The sequence below is a fragment of the Tupaia chinensis genome, unplaced genomic scaffold, assembly GCF_000334495.1.
Source record: "Tupaia chinensis unplaced genomic scaffold, TupChi_1.0 Scaffold000404_1, whole genome shotgun sequence".
Taxonomy (NCBI): Eukaryota; Metazoa; Chordata; class Mammalia; order Scandentia; family Tupaiidae; genus Tupaia; species Tupaia belangeri.
Window position 1 is genome coordinate 1974178 of NW_006159906.1, and position 21971 is coordinate 1996148.

A 21971-nucleotide genomic window follows, 5' to 3' on the forward strand; every position below is an offset into this window, starting at 1 on the left:
AGGCACTTTCTAGAGGCCCCACATGGTGGCATGAGCAGTAGGACGCATAAGGCTAGACCATAGGGACGGCCCAAGTTCAGTTTCTGGACCAACCTCAACAGGCTGGTGCACTGGCAAGTGTCTGCAACTTAGCTAACTGGGAGACAGAGGCTCCTTGTCCCTCTCATTACCAAAAAGAAAGTTATTTTGAGCCAAGCAAACAATGCAATGTCACTCACTATTGTACATACCCTCCTCCCTGCTTGCTCCACCAATGCATTCCAAAGAGGTAATCACTGTTAAAAAAAAATGCTATAAATCTAGCAAGCTTCATCTATGCTATTTGCATAATACATTAAGGCATAATAGATACAAATGCCTTAACACACACACACACACACACGAGAGAGAGAGAAAGAGAGAGAGAGAGAGAGCATACAGCTCTGCACCTTCCTCCTCTTATTAAATGAACATTCTCCATGCAGGATGGCAGATTTTCCCCATCACCCTCTTACCTTTAATCAGTGGCAAAACATTCCAGTGTAAGATATAGTGATTATTTTTCAATTTTAATTTTTCTCTATCACAAGCACTGCTATAATTTGTATACCTGTGCAAATTAATTTATATGATAAATTCCTAGCAGTGGAACTGCAGTGAACAGAGCACTATGTGTTTGAAATTCTAAGTAGAAGAATCCTCCGGAAAGACTCTACCAAATTACAGTCCCACCAATGACATAAATTACTTACTTAGAGACTATTCACTTTAGGTGAACCTTATTTTATGGCCTAAAATGGCTTTAAAGGTTGTGATGAGAAGAATGATTATGAATAAAAAGTACAGAGTATTACTTTTATCTTTTACTGAATCAACCTAAAGGAAAAACTTCATAGGGCTGAATAGCACCAGAGTAAACAAAAATTGCCAGTGGTTTTAACCTAGAGATTAATCATCAAACCTTCGTTTTCCAGAGCGTTCAGAAAAGGGAAAGTCATACCATAAATCCAGACACAGAAGCCTGCAGAGAAGCTGTGAAGCAAGCGCTGGCCACACCCGTGGACGCCTGTGTTAGCGTGATCTGTGTCACGGACTGTGAAGACTCAGAGACTTAGTGGATATAAAACGGTCTATTCACTTTCCAGGCGGGAGAGAAGGGGCCCGATGCAGTTGTACTGGTAGAGGGCAGAGGCGGGGGGACCAGGGACTTTCAAAGGAAAGACATTTAGAGTGTGTGTGTGTGTGGGGGGGGGAGTGATTAAGGTGGTCTTAAGACAGGATTCTGCGGGACCAGCAGATGGCGTAACGGTGTCGTCACTGGACTCCCAGGTGGTAGTCCGGACCTGCAGCTTAAATTCACACTACACGCATGTGCGTGGATGTGTGCACGCATGTACCCACCCAAAGTCCAAGAGGAGAATGGAGAAGGGGTTGTGACTTGGCCATTCCCGGGGGGGGGGGTAACTTCTCACTTTCTGTCTCTGTCTCCCTGACAAGCGCAGGGCCCTATAGAAAATCTCAAAATGAAAGACAGGACTCTAGAAGTGCTTTTTCACACCACCTGGGTTGTCCAGCTGTTATCTCTGGGAGAGTCAGTCATGTGCAGCAAGGTCACTTGCTTTTTAACATTAACCTGGTGTTAAATCTCATCCACTTTTCACTTCTGAAATACCTGGTTCTTTGATAGCTTTCAATCTTAACATTTTACATCTTTGAATGTAGTAACTATAACTGTTTTTATTTTTCACTTAATAAGTTTGTTTACTCATGTACCATTCTTCTTGCAGTTAACTTTAGTGTATGAGTTTGCACCTTCGGTTCCTGCTAGACTTACATGTCTATTTTTCTTATTTCTTGTCTCTGCTGCTTTTTCATTTGTCTCCTCCTGTGGGATGTGTGTGCACGTATGCACATGTGCGCATGTGTGTATGTCTAACAGATGGCATTTTAAGTACTTTTTGAGTAATTGGGGTCTAGGGAGATATTCCAGAGAAGACTGATGCTTGCTTCTGCCAGTTGTGCCACTTCTGAGGGAGCGGGTATTCTGGCCCACCTTGGCGTTTCATAGATGGAGTTGAGCTGCACTTCGCAGAGCTGGGCGCCTCCCCTTCCCCAACTCTAAGTGCTGCAATCCAGCATTGCAGTTCTGTGCCTTCTGCCCTCCCTTTGGTTGTCTCTGGGTTCCTGCCCTTGTCTCTCAACCTTGCCTAGCTGCCACCCTCTCAGCAGGGCAGTTGCTCTCAGGGATAAAAGTGGTTTGAAATGCTGGGCTTTCCATCTTGAGATAACCTGTGTCGACGGAAAAATAACCTACTGTAAAAATTAATAATTAATACTCAACGCGGTTTTATTTCCAAGTGAAATATGGGTGACCTAGGCCTGGAGAAGAGACATACATGCCTTTTTTCAGGGTGGTCATGTACAGGGGTTCCTTTTATTTGTTTTTGGGATTGACAGACAAAATTTAGTGAAGAGATTTTTCCATCAGTCTGGCCCAAAAAGGCCGGACATGTAGAAGGGGGGGGGGCTTGTAGGTTATAGATGGGTTTCACAATTCTTAGGTTGGTGATTGGAAGGGAAGACCTGTGTCTTGGGAAGAGATTCCTTAAAGGCTTAATCTACATCTCAAGGAAAGGGAAGTTCTGTGTCTTGGGAAGAGATAAGCAAAAGAATATACTGTAATCAGTTGAAATATACATCTCAAAGATACTATGCCAGGGACAGGAGGTAGGAAGAATCCTGTTAATAGAAAATAAATGGTCTGTTAATGTTCCTGGGCATGACTTCCCCAGTCCCCCCACCTTTTTTTTTTGCTATAGGGCAGGTATGCTTTGCCAGAAAGATACAGAGAGACAGAGAGAAAACAGAGAGACAGAAAGCGAGAAATCACCCCCCAGGAGGGAAGGCCACGCCGCAATCCCTTCTCCTTTCTCCTCTTGGGATCTTGGGCACGCATGCACATGTGCCCGGCGTGAGTTTTAAGCCACCGGGTCCGGGACTCGAACCACGGTCGACTACATGGGAGTCCAGTGACATAGCCATTAAGCTAACTGCTGGTCCCTCCCCAGTCCCTTTTATAAAGATTTTGGAAAATAGGAAAAGTAGTCAGACTTTTTGTCCTCATCTGCCTCTGTAAAGCTTTATTCTTCAAGTTTTTTGATGCCTTCAACCATATATTTAGTGTGTGCGTGTGTGTGTGTGTGTGTGTGTGTGTGTGTGCATGTTCAGCTTTTTATCGTGGAGGTTTTCAAACACACACACAAGTCAGAAAATTGACTTGCTAACAAGGTAGGTTACCTTGTTAGTGTAAAGGAACCCCCTTGCTTCTTTGACACAATACCGGGTTTGATAGTTTCCTTCTTGGTGGGACGAGATGTTCCTTGGTTACTTTTGAGTTCACAAATACTCTATATTTGTTTTGCAAAGAGATGATCAACCTATTTTGTACAGTAAAAACTAATTTCATCCACAGCTACACTTTTCAAAATAATGTATTTTTTAAATACATTTTCAAAAGAAAAAGCAGACAAGTTTGAAGGATAAGAACACTGGGTCCACAAACATTTACTGAGAATAAGAGCAGGACACTCAGAGGAGGAGAGGAAGACCACCCAGAAGCCCATCCCCCCTTCTGCCTGTCCAGATTACAGAAAGAATGTCCTGCCACCCACAAAGAACACCAAAGTTGCTCAGTTAATGGCTCAGTTAACATTTTGCAGAGCAAGGTCACTTCTCCCATAAATAACAATGACACAGAGGGTCATTTGTTTAAGCACTGGAAGAGTTTTCCTTTAGTCTTTTCTTTTCTACTCCTTTCCTGGACCTAAAACTGTATTCAAATTCATTAGCTTAAACAAACAAAAACAATCGTTTGTGCCACCTCCCTGAAATCTAACCTACTTGGTCATTAGACTTCCACATTACCAAATCTATGACCTCACCCAATACCACTGGATCTCACTCTTGCACTGTGTATTGTACTTGTGTTTACAAGGTAGATGCAGACTTCTGTCTCAGCTTCCTTGCCCCTCCTTCTCCAAGCAGTACATCCCAAAGCCCCACCTCAAAGCTCTGGAGACTGGCCTCAGTGAAGTCAGACAACTCACTTGCCAGCATATAGAACTGAGGATGCTAAGTCTAAACGCCTTAGTCAATGTATTATTGCTATCTGAGAGATGTATAGATTTAGCTAAGGCAAGGTGTTCCTAAAGAGGGCCCTAGGGGCTTCTGCGAATCACCTGGTGATGCAAAACTGAGTACATCTATCTTTGTTTTCCTCAAAGAAATATGGTCAAACAGAGGTTAAGCACTATTGTACAGTACTGTCAAATCAATAAGCAATGTTATCTTGGAAGATCTGCTAAAATTCTGACCTATTTATGCCATACTATTATCAATGGCACTATTTTTTTTTAATGACCCTCTTGGGTCCGCCAGGTGGCCTGATGGTTAAGGCAGCCAGATTCCGAGAGAGTGGAGAGTGAGGAGGCTGCATCTGGCTCCTGCTCTCACAGCCATTGCAATACACTGAGCTCCATAGAGGCAGCGTGGGGGCAAGTGCAAGACCGACGGGCACTGGGTGACTCTGCCTCGCGGGGGAAAGACAACTAAACACGGGCAAAAGAGATCCTACATTGCCAAGAGGCAAAATGTCATCATATGCATTCTTTGTGCAAACTTGCCAAGAGTAGCACAAACTAAGATTTTAAGCATGTTACTTTTAATTTTCCCACAAAATGATTAGAAAGTTACTTACCTAATGTAAGCACCCATTCTTTGTCCTCCGTTCCCTGGATCCTAGAGAACACTGGGGCCAGATAATGTTACAAGAGTTATCACTTTGGGACCAGCAGTTAGTGTAATGGCTATGTTGCTGGACTCCCATGTAGGCAACCACAATTCGCGTCCCGGACCTGGTGGCTTAAAACTCACGCAGGGCACGTGTGCATGCGTGCCCAAGATCCCAAGAGGAGAATGGAGAAGGGATTGCGGCGTGGCCATCTCTCCTGGGGGGTGATTTCTCACTTTCTGTCTCTTTCTCTGTCTGGCTGGCGAGCACACGTGCCCTATGGCAAAATCCTCTCCAAAACAAAAAAGTTATCACTTTGTTACTGAACTCAAATCAGGTTCACTCGTCCAAGCGCTATAAAACCAAGCCATAGGTACATGGTATGATGATGGAAAGTACAGCTTTATTGCAAAGCGCAAAGCAAGGAGAGCGGGCAGCTCATGCTGAAAAGAACCGGTCTCCCTGAGATGTTCCCCACATGCGTTTTTAAGGGCAAAATTAGGGGCAGAGGTCCCAGGCGCATGATCAGTTCAGTGATTGGTTCAAGAGGGCGTGATCAGCTCGTGGGCATTCTTGATTGGTGAGGCCTTAGATAATCAAATTCCTCTCCAGGTGTCTGGAGCCATTCAGCCTGGAGTCTCTGAGCTCACAGCCAGCAGTTTCCAGTCTACAGAACATCTTACATATTGAAATGAAAACTTTCTTTCCTTTAAGTGAGAGTTTTAGATTTCAAATGGCCCTCACCCATGGTCCATGTTGGTCATTATCATAACCAAAGTCTGAAGACTTACTCCTTACTCTGGGCCATTACAATGCAAATAGACTTTATATTTTAGGAACCCTAGAAAATACATTAGGGGGGTTTTGCTCGGTTTTACAAGAAGCATGGAGAGGCTTCAGTCAGCTTCTCAGAGTTTTCTAAGAAGTGCCCAGAGAGGTGGAAGACCATTTCTGCTAAACAGAAAGGAAAGTTTGAAAATATGGCAAAAGCAGGCTCCTTAGATCTTTTTCTTGTTCTGTTCTGAATATCGCCCAAAATCAAAGGAGAACATCCTGGCCTATCCATTGGTGATGCTGCAAAGAAACTGGGAGAGATGTGGAATAGCACTGCTGCAGACGATCAACAGTCTTATGGAAAGAAGGCTGCTAAGCTGAAGGAAAAATATGAAAAGGATATTGCTGCACACGGAGCTAAAGGAAAGCCTGATGCCACAATAAGGGGAGTTGTCAAGGCTGAAGAAAGGCAAGAAAAAGGAGGAGGAGGAAGAAGATAAAGATGAGAAAGAGGATGATGAAGATGATGATGAATAAGTTGGTTCTAACAGGTTTGTTTTCCTTGTCTATAAAGCGTTTAACCCTCCTATACACAACTCACTCCTTTTAGAGAAAAAAATTGAAATGCAAGGCTGTTAAAATTTGTTTTTAAACTGTACAGTGTCTTTGTCTGTATAGTTAACACACTACCGAATGTGTCTTTAGACAGTTCTGTCCTGGTAGTATTTTCAATAGCTACTACTAACCTTGCCTGGTACAGCATGGGGGTTATAAACTGGCATGGAAATTTAAGACAGGTTCTTGTTGGTGCACAGTACAAATTAGTTAAATGTGGGGATGGTAGTTGTTTCATCTTCAGTTGTCTCTGATGTAGCTTATATGAAATAATTGTTGTTCTGTTAGATAACTGAAAAAAAAAAAAGTGTTTTGTTGACATTCTGAATGCTTCTAAATAAGTATAAAAAAAACAAAAAAAGTAGCCAATTCCACATGGCTAACTTGATGCAGGTCAAGTCCCAGACTCATATGGGGCTGGGGGAGGCTGCAGGTGGAGCAGTATTTAAGGCATTAGACTCCCACATGGCTGGCCATGGTTCAAGTCCTGGACCTGGCAGCTTGCTTTCTCACTTTCCTCTTTTCTCTCATGAGCGCAATTGCCATATAGCCAATTAAGAAAAATAATAATAAGATTAAAGAAATAATTAAAGAAGCAAAGAAAAACTAGCTGGGATAGGCCAGAAAGTGATATGGTGGTTAAAGCACTGAATTCCCACATAGCCAACTGTGGTTCAAGTTCGGACCTAGTGACTTGAATTATCATGTCGGGCACATGAGTGCGGCATGCCCAAAATCTCGGGAGGAGAAAGGACTGTGGCCTGCCTGCCCAATGCCCTAAGGGGTGATTTCTCACTCTTCCTCTCTCGGGCCAGTGAACGCACTCTCTGTAACGAAAACCTAGAAAACAAAAAAACACACTTGTGTACATGTGCTGTGTGTGGGTGCCCCAAACCTCGAGAGGATAAGGGGCTGTGGCATGCTCATCCCCCTGGAGGGTGCTTTCTCACTTTCTCTGTCTCCAGCAAGTGCATGCACCCTATAGCAAACTATTAACCCCCACCCACAAAAGAAAAGAGAAGGGGGGAAAAAAAGCCTACAGAGAATAAAAAAGATCAAATAAGGTGCCAGCAGGTGGTGTGGTTGGGGTGCTGAACTCCCACATGGCTGATCATGGTTCAAGGCCCGGATCGGACAGCTTCATTCCTCGCTCCCCTCCACTCCCACTCTCTCTCTCTGAACGCAAATTATAAAATAATCATAACTAATAAAATTAAGCAAATAATTACTTTTTTTAAAAAAGACCAAATAAACGTAGAGAACAATAAGTTGTATTATCCTCGCCACATCTCCAAACACAACTGAAAAGAGGCCCTCTTGGGACCAGCAGTCGGCATAATGGCTATGTTGCTGGACTCCCATGTAGTCAACCCCAGTTCGAGTCCCGGACCCAATGGCTTAAACTCGCGCTGGGCACGCGTGTGTGCGTGCGTGCCCAAGATCCTGAGAGAAGAATGGAGGAGAAGGGATTGCAGCGTAGCCATCCCCCCGGGGGGTGATTTCTCACTTTCTGTCTCTCTGGCGAGCGCACACGCCCTATAGCAAAACACACGTGCCCTTATAGCAAAAACCTCTACCAAAAAAAAAAAAAAAACAACAAGGAAAAGGCCTCCTTTGATCTAGTTTCCCTTCCTTGCTCACCCTATGACGGGGTATCAAGTCTGTGAACTGAGGAGCCAGAATTGTTTGAATAATTCAGACTTCCATTTCTGGAATAATTCAGACATCCAAAGCAGGAGGTACCTCAGCCCACCCTCCAGGAGGGAGGGGGCTCCTTTTACCGGTAATCAAGCTGTTCTGGTAGACTATATGTGCGACTGACAGTAGGGGAGTTAGGCTTAGTGTGCTAAGCATGGAACATGTGGTGGGTCTTTCTGATCCATCTCTAGGGAGTTAGATTCACTTTGGGTCCCAGTACTCGCTCTGGGTCTTTACCTGCTACTTCCTAGGTCAGTGTGACCTCACAGTAGCCGCACCTGGAGTGGGGGCTCTTGTCAAGACCGATTCTGCAGAAGTGCAGCCTTGGCTCCTGATCAGGCCTGGAGCGGTACCAGATGGTGCTCAGGACCATCTCACTGCATGGGACCATACAGGCCCCTGCCACCCTGGGATTCAGTTACCCCCTCTGCATTTAAGGACCCCAGTTCGGTGCAGCCATTTCCAATGTAATTCCTTTTTATTTTTTCTAATATACTTTTTAATGCACATGTGTGCAGTCACACCACAATTCCCTTCAGGATCTTGGGCGCACACATGCGACTGGGATGTTTTCCAAGTCACTGGGGCCAGGATTTGAACTGCAGCCAGCCATGTTGGATCTAGCCCTAGTCCATACAACACTTAACCACTGAGCTATGGGCCAAGCTCTCACAATAACCTCTGACCTTCAGAGATGCGTGAACACAGAGCTCTCCAAGAAATGGGGGATCCCATCACTTTATTTCCCATGGCTATGATACAAACATGAGATCCAAATCCTGCCCAGAGGTGAGCAGGCATCCACAAGAGCAATCCACTTCAACCTTCTGATTGTGCTGCATCTCTGAATCCCTTCCTCTACAGTACAGCAAGGCAGTTCCGGAACCTGACCTTTATTTACAGTAGGCCACGTCTGGTTTGTTTCAATCAACCCAACTAACTATTCTGACCCTCAAGCTACAACACTGGACCCAGAAGCTCTACTATATATGATGCATGACTCAACTGTAGCTTCCTTCCACTATGACCCCACACCCATAAGGGCCGTTCCTACAAATATTCCTCAGGGTCCTCCCTACATAGTGACAAAACTAAGCTTTAGGAGTGTAGCATACCTCCGAGCAGGGACCTCACCCCTATGTGGCCTGATGTGACTTAGGCCCAGTCAAGTCAGAATAAAGAGAGGGGAGTGGGGGGGGGGGTTCTGAGAAAGATCATGAGTACCAAGTAAGGCGATTATCTGAGGGAGGGCTAATTACAGGTTTTTCAAACAAAAATGAGGTTAAGTGCCTCAAGGAGGGGTTAGAAAAGCTGTGTCTATTGGCAAAGGTAGTCCCTAAGCATTTAAGAGTTCAGTCTTAAGCTTACCCAGAATCTGACCATATGCTCCCTACCCAGTTTTCAGGACTCCATTCTTTACCGACCAATGCCCTCATCCACAAAGTGGGAATTCCATTTGCCCTGTGTTTTGGTGCAGACACAGAAATTTTCAGGTCTCTTATGTGGAACTTAAGTGGGAAATTATAATACTAAGCTCGTCATTCTGCTTCATAAGATGTTTTGTTTCTGTTTTTTAAATGAGAGACAGAGAAAGAAGGCAAGGAAGAGAGACATTTTTTGGGGTAAGGGGGGTTTTCCTGAGGGCATATGCACTGGGGTTGGCTGTGTGTGAGAAATCACCTCCCAGGAGGGATGGCCACACTGCAATCCCTCCTCCTCCAATCTCCTCCCAGGATCTTGGGCAGGCATACCTCGGTGTGATTTTCAAGCCACCGGGTCCAGAACTCGAACTGCAGTTAGCCACGTGCAGTCCAGCGACGTAACAGCTTCGCCATCTGCTGGTATTTTTGGACAGGGTCTCACCATTAGCTAAGATGGCACGTGTGCATGACCACAGGTAGAGTGTTAAGGTAGGCCTGGAGAACCAAACCTGGGCCTCCCACGCAACATGCGGCCTCCCGAGTGGCAGCAGGGTCTGCTTTACAATGGTCTAACTTGGCTGAGCCTAACTACTGATGTATCCCTAGCACCTCCTATTCTGTATGTTTCTGGCTGGAGTGGGGCCCCAGATGTCCCTGCATAGCTGGAGGGGCAGCAGGAGGGACCACCAGCTGCAGGTTGCTGCACACATTGCCTTTCTTGCTGATCTAGGCCCTGTTCTGAGCAGCGGGTGGCCCACCTTCGTCCAGATCTCCTGGGGCCAAATGCCAACACTCAGCTCTCACGACAGGGTCAGACAACAGGCACTGGCACAGCCTTCTGTCTGTTCTCTCCTGCCCATGGTTTCTAGTTGGTTCTTGCTCTTGCCACTTCACATCCACCCCTCTTTCTCAAACATCCACCCCTTTGACTTCATACTCCAGCTTCAGACAAAAACAACAGCCCTCCAGAGAACACTTAGCCAGGTCCTCCTACACCGACACCATGTCAACTCAGACCCTAACAAATCCCTTAAACAAGAATTATACACACACATTTCGTTCTCTTTATCCATCCTAGTGGCTCTGTTTCTGACTGAACTCTAATTAAGGGGTCCTAAAAAATTACAATTAAAATTTGACAAATGTTTACTCAGTAGCCACCATGCTATCGACACCCCTGCAGCAGAACACATATTTAATTGCACAGCCTCAACTTCCTTGTTGTTTAATTCTAGCCACTGCACAGGATAGCCTGGACCCTCACATGCCAGGCACTGAAATAACTACCTGAAAAGTAATATGGGTAAAAACAGGAACAGTCTCTGCTTTCATTAAACTCAATTTGTTTTTTTGTTTCCTTTTTTTTTTTTTTTTTGAGAAAATGACATTTAATAAAGTTACATACACTAATGCTAATACTGCAATCAAGTGCCAGGAGGACCTAACTTGAGAACACCATGAAAAAGGTATTAAGAACTTTGGGGAACCAGCAGTTAGCGCAATGGCTATGTCACTGGACTCCCACGTAGTTGACCGCGGTTCGCGTCCTGGACCTGGTGGCTTAGAACTCACGCCGGGCGCGTGTGCGTGCATGCCCAAGATCCCAAGAGGAGAATGGAGGAGAAGGGGTTGAAGCGTGACCATCCCCCCTGGGGGGTGATTTCTCACTTTCTGTCTCTATATCTCTCTCTGTCTGTCTGGCGAGCGCATGCACCCTATAGCAAAAACCTCTCCAAAAAAAAAAAAGAACTTTGGAAAACGGATGGTTTGTTGTGGGAGGTCATATATATTTGTCATATGATATATTGATATATATATATGTGAAATATACATATGAAATATGTGATATACACGAAATATACATACGAAATATATATTATATATATATGAAACTACTTCTCTAATATCAAGTCATAGTATGAAAAACTTGCAAACTCACGTAAGAGATTTCATGAAATTATGATGCATGAGCTGCTCTTTTCAAAGAAAACAAGGAATAACTGAAGCAAGCAAAGAAAAGTATGGCAGACCGAAGAAAAGACCACACGCCAAGCTCCAGGTGGAGAAGATGGTGGGCAAGGTGACTGAAGAAAGCCCAGAGCACCTGGAGCCAAGACAGCAAGAGATGGGGAGGCCCAGAGGAAGCAGCATACCCCTGAGGCCACTTATGAAGTTGTGTCCTTTAGGCAACAGGAAGCCACTGAGAGATTTAGGTAAAAGCATGACATGATCAGACCTGCCTTTTTTTTTAATGTACTGTTTTGACACTAATGACATGACAAATATATTTACTTTGCTCATCATCTCACTATCTTAAAGCTCTACGTGCATGGATACAAAACAATATGTGCACAGGGTTATTCACTGCAGCAACAGACACCCAACTTATGGTGGGTTATGCCCCAATATAAGCTGAAAATACTCAGCTGAAAATGCATGTAATACACCCAACTAACCAAACATCATAGCCTAGCCTTGCCTACCTTAAATGTTCTCAGCACACTTCCATTAGCCTACCCTTGGCCAAAAGCCTATTTTAGAATAAGGTGTTGAATATCCCATGGAATTTACTTTTAATTATTTCTGTTGAATGTGTATTGCTTTCAGATTATCAAAAGTAAAAACAAACCAAAAAAATAAAACACCATAAATCTCACCCCACCATCATAAGTTAGGGACCCTGTTTGTGAAACCAACAGTATACAAACACATGTTCATCATGAGATGAGTTGCAAACACAAAAGTATGCAGAGCTTCTACTAAGAGATGTCAGAACATATTAAGTAAAAAGTAGCAAAACGGGACACCAGCAGTTGGTGTAATAGCTATGTTGCTGGGCTCCCATGTAGTGAACCACAGTTCGAGTCCCGGACCCAGTGGCTTAAACTCACACTGGGCACATGTGAGTGCGTTCCCAAGATCCCAAGAGAATGGGGGAGACAAGACTGCGGACTGGCCATCTCCCTGGGGGGGTAATTCCTCGCTGTCGGTCTCTCTGTCCTTCTGGTGAATGCACGCGCCCTATAGCAAAAACCTCTCCAAAAAAAATAAGTAACAGAATGTCATATCAGAAAGTTATCTGTGTAAAAAAATAAACAAAAATACATGTGTTTATAATTACAAAAAGGAAACACCAGAAGAATGAAGCAGAAACTAACATAACCAAGGTAAGAGGGGAATGGGGAAGGACAGAAGACTATAAACATAACCTTCTAGTGTTTCTCATTTTTTTAAAGAATTATTTTATTTCATTTTATTTATTTATTGATTTTTATTTATGGTGGTTTTTTTTTTGTTGTTGTTGTTGTTTTGTTTTTTTTAATTTTACCACAAAGAAACAGCAAAACAGAGAGAGAAAGTGAGAAAGTAAGTCACCAGGTCTGGAACTTGAACTGCAGTCAGTCATGTGGGAGCCCAGTGCCCTCAACCACCACGCGACCTGCCAGCCCCATATTTCTCATTTTTAAAATACAGAAATGTTTAGGGACCAGCAGTAAGCATAATGGCTATGTCACTGAACTGCCATGTAGCTGACCATGGTTCAAGTCCCAGACCCGGTGGCTTAAACTCACACCAGGCGCGTGTGCGTGCATGCCCAAGATCACGAGAGGAGAATGGAGGAGAAGGGGCTGTGGCATGGCCATCCCCCCGGGGGGTGATTTCTCACTTTCTGTCTCTCTCTGTCTTTCTGGCCAGCGCACACGCCCTATAGCAAAAACCTCTCATAAAAAAAAATATATATATACAGAAATGTTTTACATGTAGAAAAAAACATATTAAATGAAAAGTTAAAGCAATCTTTCTTGTTTTAGATTTTTGCCAGAGGGCATGTGCACTTTCCAGAGAGAGACAAAGTGGGAAATCACCCTCATGAGGTGACGGTGAGGCTTGTGGTCAAATACACGCACACACCTAGTGCACTTTTCAGACTGTTGGTCCAACGCTGAATCCTGCTGTCAGTCACAGGGATCTGGCACCTTAACCACACCACTGGCTGGCCTAAAAAAGCAATCCTTAAAAGGTAAACATTTTGTACAAATAAACCAAATAAATTTTCAAACTGGTAAGATAATTAGAAAAAAAAATCTTCAAATGGCTTCATAATTCATGATAACTACTGTAAATCTTTATATGGTTACTTCTTTGGTGGGGGGAGAGGTTGTTGCTACAGAGCGCATGCACTTGCCAGAAAGACAGAAACCAAGAAATCACCCCCTCAGGAGGGATGGCCACGCTGCAATCCCTTCTCCTCCATTCTCCTCTCAGGGCCTTAGGCGCGCACGCACACGCGCGCGCGCGCACACACACACACACACACACACACACACACACACGCACGCACCCGGCATTGTTTTAAGCCACCAGGTCCGAGACTCAAACCACAGTTGACTACATGGGAGTCCAGCGATATAGCCATTACGCCAACTGCTGGTCCCTGTGGTTATATTTTAAGAAAAATAACTAATCACTGGAGGCCAGCAGGTGGCATGGTGGTTAAAGGCACTGGACTCTCACATGGCCAACCATGGTTCAAGCCCCAGACCTGGAGGCTTGCTTTCTCTCTCTCTTTCTCTCCCCCACCCTTCCCTTTCTAGTCAAATTAAAATACATAAAGTTAAATAAAATAATTATTAAAAAAAAAGAAAAGAGAAATAATCAGACATAAACCTACAATCCCTTTACTGTGTTATTATTTCCAAATTATTGCACACACGTTGTAGGATAAAGAAATTATCTTAATACTGCTAAGAATGCAAATTTTCCAAACTCACTCAAGGTAAAAATAATAATAATAATAATAGAAACAAAAAAAATGTAATGTTCCATTAGAATTGGAATACCAGCTCATAATGAAAATGCATACACTGCCCAGATACGCTCACTGACGGCAGGGGCATTCCGGCAGCAATAAGGGCATTTAGTGCCTGGATTCTGTATCTAAATCCCACTTCCAAATAAAAGGAGTGGAAAGAAATGGCTGCCAAAGGTTTGGCAGAAAAAGCACAAGTGAACCTCAGACATCTTGTGTCAGAAAGCAAGGAATGTCTCAAAAGTGAAGTGTCACATCAAAGGAGAGAGCGAGCTGGAAGGACCTCAATATGCCCAAGCTGTGACAAGCCAAGGAAAAAGAATGACTATTTGAATAAAACACACTGGATATGTAAAAATTAAAAAAAAAACAATTAAAGGGTCTACAGTGATCCTTAAACAAGAGAAACCAAAAAAGAAAGTAACTCTATTCCTTCCACAAAAAAAAAGAAATCTCTGTAAGCAGGAAAAGGAACATCCTTTCCTCTTCTTATGGCCACGTCAGGACCCAACTGAGGCTAATAACAATCGTATTTGACATACGTGATGTAAGTAGTTAAACCAGGTCCAAACATTAAACCTAAGTTACAAGGTTAACGTTATAAGGATATAACTACAGACACACCAAACAAGTTAACTACAAATAAATATAATATTTTTTAAAAAAGTGGGGTCAGCAGGTGGCACGGAGGTTAATGCTGGATCCTTGGTCCTGGACCCCTTGGCCTGAGGTGCATGTGCACCCAAAATCTCAAGAGGAGAGTGGAGAAGGGACTGCAGTGTGGCCATCCCCCTTGTGGGGTGGGGGTGATTCCCCCATCCCGTCTCTAGTAGAGTGCACATGCCTTAGAGCAAAAACAAACTGAAAGTAAATGAATTAAACAAAAGCTCTAGCTCAGTTTCTGGAATGCATGGGAGGCCCAGGGCCCATTCCCACCTGCACCTGAACAGGCCAGGCACAAGCAGGGCTTCCCTCTCCCATCCATACTACCTCATACAAGCACACGTTCTCTGTCAAGAAAAAAGAATTGTTTTACTTTTTCCTTTTAAAGACATACAATAATCTAAAAACATTCCAGGTGGTACAAAAGAAGCCACTCACAGCAGCAACAGTGGTGCAGTGGTAATGCAATGGAGGCACATGGGAAAGGCTTACATCCCAGCCTCCCTGAGCACACCAACTAAACGCCGGCCCATGATCCGGGCTAGGTGCGGCCAACGCTGATAGGCAGCATGAAGACCCTGCTGGAACGTGTGCCTGTCTTTTTCTCTGCCACATTCTCAGGAAACCAATAAACTTCTAAAAGATTTTTAAAGGAAGAAAATGCCTTACTAGTCTTTTCCATTTATTCTCTCAACATTTGGATAAATAACCCTGTTGAATGGATCCTTACCCCCTCTTCTTCAAACCATTTTTTTAATTGCTAGAGGTCATGGGTACTAACCATAAAAAGACAGAGTAGGAGACAAGAAAACACCCCCAAGAGGAATGGCCACACTGCAATCCTTCCCCCTCCTTCTCTTCTTCCTTTAGGATTTTAGGCACATACACCCACAGCCATTGTGTTTCTTAAACTGCAGGGTCTGGGACTCAAATTAGTCAGCCATGTGGGATCTGGCTGCTTTAACTACCAACCCATGAGGCTGGCCCACCCAAGGTAGTGTAACAGTTAACATTTGCCGGAACCAGCAGTTAGCGTAATGGCTATGTCGCCGGACTCCCACGTAGTCGACCGATGTTCGCATCCCAGACCCGGTGGCTTAAAACTCACACCGGGAAGAAGCTTAGACTGAAGGAGAATAAGTCAAGACCTCCACAATGTCCTCCATTCGATTCATGTGCCAACGCTGCAACCAGCCTCTGAAGCTGTGTTAGCCCCTGGAAACCCAGGGCCTCCCTGCAGCCCCAACGCTGGCCTCAGTGCAGGGGGAGCTAGGAGAAACCCAGACAGGTGCTACCTCCAGGTACCTCCAGGACGATACCTCTAGTGGGCCCTTTCCTGGTGATGGCACGATGTCCAAGGACAGCAGCAGCATTTTCACCCATGCGAACTCTCAGTAGCATCCAGAAGGCTGCCAGGGACGTCTTTGATATAATTTCTGGCCAAAAAGATGTGGACCACCCCGTGTGTGAGGAGTGTATTGACCACCTTTTAGAGCAGCTGGACACACAGATGGCTCTGACAGAACTTGAGAATCGGAACTACAAACACTGCCTGGAGACCAGGGTACAGGCAGGTGAGGAGGAGAGGGAGGAGCTGCGGGCAGAGCTGTAGAACTTGGAGCTGGAGGAGGCGAGACTGGCCCAGGAGCTGAGGGACGTGTACAAGGACCATGCAAGAGCAGCAGCAGATCTAGAGGCCGCCTAGGCAGAGACCACACAGCTGGAGCAGCTGGAGAGGCAGTTCCAGATGGACTGCGCAGCACTGCAATGGCAACAGCTGGAGCTACAGGACCAGCTGAGGAGCACAGAGAACCAGCTGAAGTATGCCCAGGTCCAGCTGGACAGGCTGCAGAAAACCAGTGTCTTCAGTGCCACGTTTGAGATCTGGGAAGAGGGCTCTATAGGCATCATCAATCACTTCAGGTTGGGTTGCCTCCCCACTGTCCCTGTGGGTTGGAATGAAATTAATGCTGCCTGGGGACAGACATCCTTGGCTGCTCCTCGTCTTGTCTAAAACAATCGGACTGGAGTTTCAGAGGTATCAACTCATCCCCTGTGGAAACCACTCCTTTCTGAAGTCTTTAACAGATGACTCTGTTGAGCTGCCTTTATTCTGTCATGGGGGGCAGAGTGTTTTCTGCGATAACAAATTTGGCCGTGCCATGATGGCCTTCTTGGACTGCATGCAGCAGTTCATAGAAGAGGCTGAGAAAGGAGAGGCAGGCCTCTGCCTGCCCTATAGGATGCATGTGGACAGAGGTCTGGTGGAAGATGCCAGAGGGACTGGGGAGTCCTACTCCATTAGAACCCATTTGAACACAGAGGAGGGGTACACAAAGGCACTAAAACTCATGCTTGTAAATTTGAAGTGGAGTCTGGCATGGGCCTCCTTAAAGTACTGCCAAAAATGAAGCTCTTCTGGGGCCGGCAAATGGCATGGTGGTTGGGGGCAGTGGATTCCCACATGGCTAACCACAGTTCGAGTCCTGGACCTGGTGGCTTGCTTTCTCACTTTCCTTCTCTCTCACTCTGTCCCTCTCTGGTCAAATTTAAATAAATACATAAATCATTTTTAAAAAGAAAAAACTCATGCCGGGCACGTGTGCGTGCATGCCCAAGATCCTGAGAGGAGAATGGAGGAGAAGGGATTGCGGCGTGACCATCCTCCCTGGGAGGTGATTTCTCACTTTCTGTCTCTATGTCTCTCTCTGTCTGGCGAGCGCACGTGCCCTATAGCGAAAACCTCTCAAAAACAAACAAACAAAAAACCAAACAAACAAAAACCATTTGCTCTCCAGACCAGTTCCCCCTTCCTCAAATGACTTCACCATCCTAACGGGCAGACTCCTCCAACCCCCATTCACACCGCTATAATCACAGGTCCAACTCTGTCTCCACCTACAAAATAAACACAAACAGCCTTAATGTGATATGCAGAAGTTAAATGTTCCCCAAACATCTGCAGAGGGACCCCAGTCACAGGAAACTAAGAGTGGTCACCATCATTACTAAAGGGGGTGTACTGTACGTCAGAAACCCTGTTACCCACTTCACCTCAATGAAGCCTACACCTGAGGCAGGTGTCCTCACCCCACAGTAGACACAAGGGAGGACTGAGATAATACAGGACTCTCTTTAGCGTGGGATTCGAACCCCGGAGAGACCAGGTCTTTCCATCTTTCTTTCCCTGCCTCTACTCTTGCCGGACTTCCTGTCTCCTACTCTAATATCCCCGACTTACAAGAAAGAGCACTTGGTAAATTCTTTTATTAGATGATTAAATGGTGGCAGTAGCAATGCAACTGGACCCACATGGGAAAGGTCCTGGGTTTGCATCCCAGGCCTCCCTGAGCACAGGAGGATATCCATGCCTGTGGTGTGGGCAGCCTGAGCACCCAGTTGGAGTGCCTGTCCCTGTGTCTGTAGCATCACCTTCTCTTCCCTCGGATATGTGTGTACCTTCCCTATCAGACATTAAGGTCTTTTTTTTTTTTTTTTTTGGAGAGATTTTCACTGTAGGGCGCGTGCGTGCGCTCGCCAGACAGACAGACAGAGACATAGAGACAGAAAGCGAGAAACCACCCCCCAGGGGGGATGGTCACGCCGCAATCCCTTCTCCTCCATTCTCCTCTCGGGATCTTGGGCACGCACTCACACGCGCCCGGCGTGAGTTTTAAGCCACCGGGTCCGGGACACGAACCGCGGTCGACTACGTGGGAGTCCAGCGACATAGCCATTACGCTAACTGCTGGTTCCCAAGGTCTTTTTAAGTTGCTAGACAGAGCGTGCACTTGTCAGAGACAGAGAGGGTTAGAACGCATTCCCTAACAGGGCAAGGCCACACTGCAATCCCCTTGCCTCCATTTCTCCACCCTATCAGGATTCTGGACGTGCACACACGTGGTCAGCATGTTTTTCAACCCGCTGGAACCAGCATTCAAACTGCATGCCCAATCATCTGGGATGTGGCTTATCTTAACCACCAGGCTACGACTGGTACCAAACTTTCCATACGAGGTCTTTAAGGATTTAACTGTGTACTTAAGTCATATGTGACTTGGTCTAAAAATGACCTTATAGCAAACTGAAAGCCATAAAATAGTAAAGATTCTTTTTTCTAAATTTTTAAGAAATTTTTATTTTCATTTTGTTTTGCTATAAAGCCAGGTTGCTCACTGGAGAGACACGGAGACTTACAAAGAGAGAAATCAACCCCCCACCCCCAGGAGATGGCCACGCCACAGTCACTTCTCCATTATCCTAGGAATTTGGGGCGCACACACACACACACACACACACACACACACAGGTGCCTGGTGTGAGTTTTTTAAGCTGCTGGGTCCAGGACTCAAAGTGCAGTCAACTATGTGGGAGTCCAGCGATGTAACCATTACGCCATCTGCTGGTCAACTACAGTAAAGATTTAATTGAGAACTAAATTGGATTGAATACTAGGCACAACTAAACAAACCCTCTATTTGAACGTAGGAAAAAATAAAATCAGCCTGGGACTACAGTGATGCAACAGTGGAACCCCATAAGGCTGGCCCACGTGGAACCCGATGTGCACTCAGACACCTCCCTGAGTATGCAGGGTGCATGTGTGCCATGATCCAACCTGACTGTGGCTGAGCGGGACACAAGGCCCTGTTGAAGTGTTGTATCTCTCTCTCCCCCCCAGTTTATTTATGGAAAAAAACACACTATTTATTTATAGAATAGAGCTAATTATGGAATAAACAAACTAGAAGCTCAAAAGTAGAAAGGGGAAGGAAATCAACATTACTGGCACCAGTGCCTGTATTTCAGGAACTGTGCTGGGAACTCTATAAATCCATTCCATTTTATCTTCACAATGGTTTCTTCCAGTTTACAGCTAAGGAGCGGAGGTGTAAAAGGGCTTCCTGATGAATCAGCTATGTGGCTTTGGACCAGTTAGGACTGGAGACCGACTTCAACCAAGATGTTCTGACTTGAAGGCCACACTAAACTACCTGTGTCTAACTTCAGAGCCCATTTTTTCCCACAATACCATGATGTCTTCCAAACTGAATGAAATAATTGGGCAAAAATCGTTGATCTGTTCTTCCAATTTCTTTTCATTTGAAGAAAATACAAAGAAAACACATTTAATTATGCATCTAAAGTATTTACATTTAAATACTCTTTCACAGCAAATTAAAATTCTGCTAAGGGTTAAGCCAAAAGAACTGCCCAATCTTTATTTTCGACTCTAAATAATCCACATGATTAGCTCTTCAGAAACAGTAGTATCCTTCTCACGCGTTTCTGACATACCAGGAGAAAGGCAAGCTAACAATTAGGTCAGCCAGCAAAGTTACGACCGTGTGTGCAATCATTTAAGTCACTGGAAATGAAAACACTAATTACTTACATTTCTTCTCGTTAAAACTTCAATTAATAACTCTCGTCTCTTATCAATATGCTGAGATCCCAAGTTGAGGGACTGGCCACAAAACGCAGGGGCACATACAAACCACATCAACACCAGGACCTCTCGGCTCTCGAGGGAGAGGCCCTAATGACTGAGATACCTGTGAGCACACCAAAGGCTACCTTTTCTCAATGGCTGTTATAGGCAACATCACTTTCCCGGACTCCATACATATTTATAAATACCACACCAAAATCAAGACAAAGAGGGACCAGCAGAAGGAGTAATGGTTACATGGCTGGACTACCATGTAGTCAACTACAGTTCAAGTCCCGGACCCGGCACCTTAAAACTCATGCCCGCTCGTTTGCATGTCAGAAATCCTGAGAGGAGAATGGAGGAGAAAGGATTGTGGCGTCTCAATCCCCTTACCCCCACCCCGGGGGTGGGGGGGTGGGGGGTGGTTTCACTCTGTCTCTCAGGAGAGCACTCATGCCCTATAGCAGTATTTTCTCAAAAACAAAAAAGTGCCATGAGCCAACTATGAAAAATACAACAATATTTCTCAAAGCCTTCAATATAATCACATGAATTGGGACAAAGGCGAGGACACAGAACTGGTTCCCAAACTAATTTAGCCAAGGAACCCTTATTCCAGTAGCATCTCTGAGCACCAGTACCACAAAGGCCCTGCTAAGTAACATTGTTTAAAATGTGCCAAAATTAAGTTTCTGCTATCTTTTATTGTCATTTTGTTCTGAATTGTCAACAAAAGACACTGTCAGAGGTAGTACTAGCTGAAACTCTGTAAGCAGAAATAGTTCTTCTTAAAAAATCTTAGGCACACAGAGATAACTGAAGACGTATATCGGCCCTTTTGCCTGATCCATTTCGTAACAATCTTAACAATCATTTCGTTACCCAAGACTAAAAATAAAGAAATCCTGTATCTCATAAGAAAACGGGTATTACCCATCACTTTGACACACGCTGTATGACCTTAATATATAATTATCAAATGTGATCATGAACGTTCTGTGCATTAGCAACTACAATTTTTTTTGTTTGCTAGGTAAAGCTAAACGGGGGTGTGGGAGCGGTCGGAGGAAGTCCCCTCATTTCACTGGACCTTTCCGTTATTCCACACCTCTAGAAGAGCGCTCCCAAACTCGGTATGCCCAGGTATAAGCCCCCAAGTCCAGGTTGAATGTTCACCGCCAAACAAAAGCTATGTAGAAAGCAATTACTGCACACTCTCGCCATCAATCCTTTCAGACTGCATATGGTTCCTTCCAGAAAATTCGAACAGAAAAAAGTTGTACAGGTATTCGCATTTTGGTATGTATGTCGTCTTTGGCACACGTCACGTCACACAGTGAAAGCCTTTCAAACGCCGAAACGTACCTCGTATTATCCCTGCTTTTTGATGTACACGCTACAACAGCCAAACAATCTGTATTTACCAAGAGCAAAAGCACTTGAGCATGTACAGAAAAACCCTGGACAAAACCCAGAATCCGATACACAAATTATTAAGAGCAAATAAATAGCACGATTGCGTCAACAAACTTCGAAATGCGTAAAGACGACATCGATTACTGCACCTCTGTAAAACCGAGAACGCACAATCAGTGCACGACGCTGCCGCGAAGGCAGGAGCCCCGGCGCTGCGCAGTCCCGCACCGCTCGACTCACCCCCGCATTCCGCGCCGAGTACATCCAAGGTCACTCCGGATGGGAGCAGAGCGTGCGCTCCCCGGGCACCACACCCCCGGCGCCCGCGCCCACCGGCGCCCACCGGGCAGGGGGCTGCGCGGGCGCCGGGGC

At 45.1% G+C, this 21971-nt stretch overlaps 1 protein-coding gene and 1 pseudogene across 2 annotated transcripts in view; one reads left to right on the plus strand and one right to left on the minus strand.

Moving 5' to 3' along the window:
* SPIN1 (spindlin 1) overlaps positions 1-21939 on the minus strand; it is a 98427-nt gene extending 76488 nt beyond the window's left edge. Inside the window, exon 1 of one of the 2 annotated variants that reach the window (XM_006154336.3) lies at positions 21840-21939. The gene's annotated coding sequence lies outside the window, so the exon portion shown is untranslated. Of the gene's footprint in view, positions 1-21548; positions 21570-21839 lie in introns of those variants that run through there. The other variant, XM_027774137.1, reaches the window with a different exon arrangement.
* LOC102501422 (beclin-2-like) lies at positions 15905-17160 on the plus strand (annotated as a pseudogene).
* Positions 21940-21971: the final 32 nt, after the last annotated feature.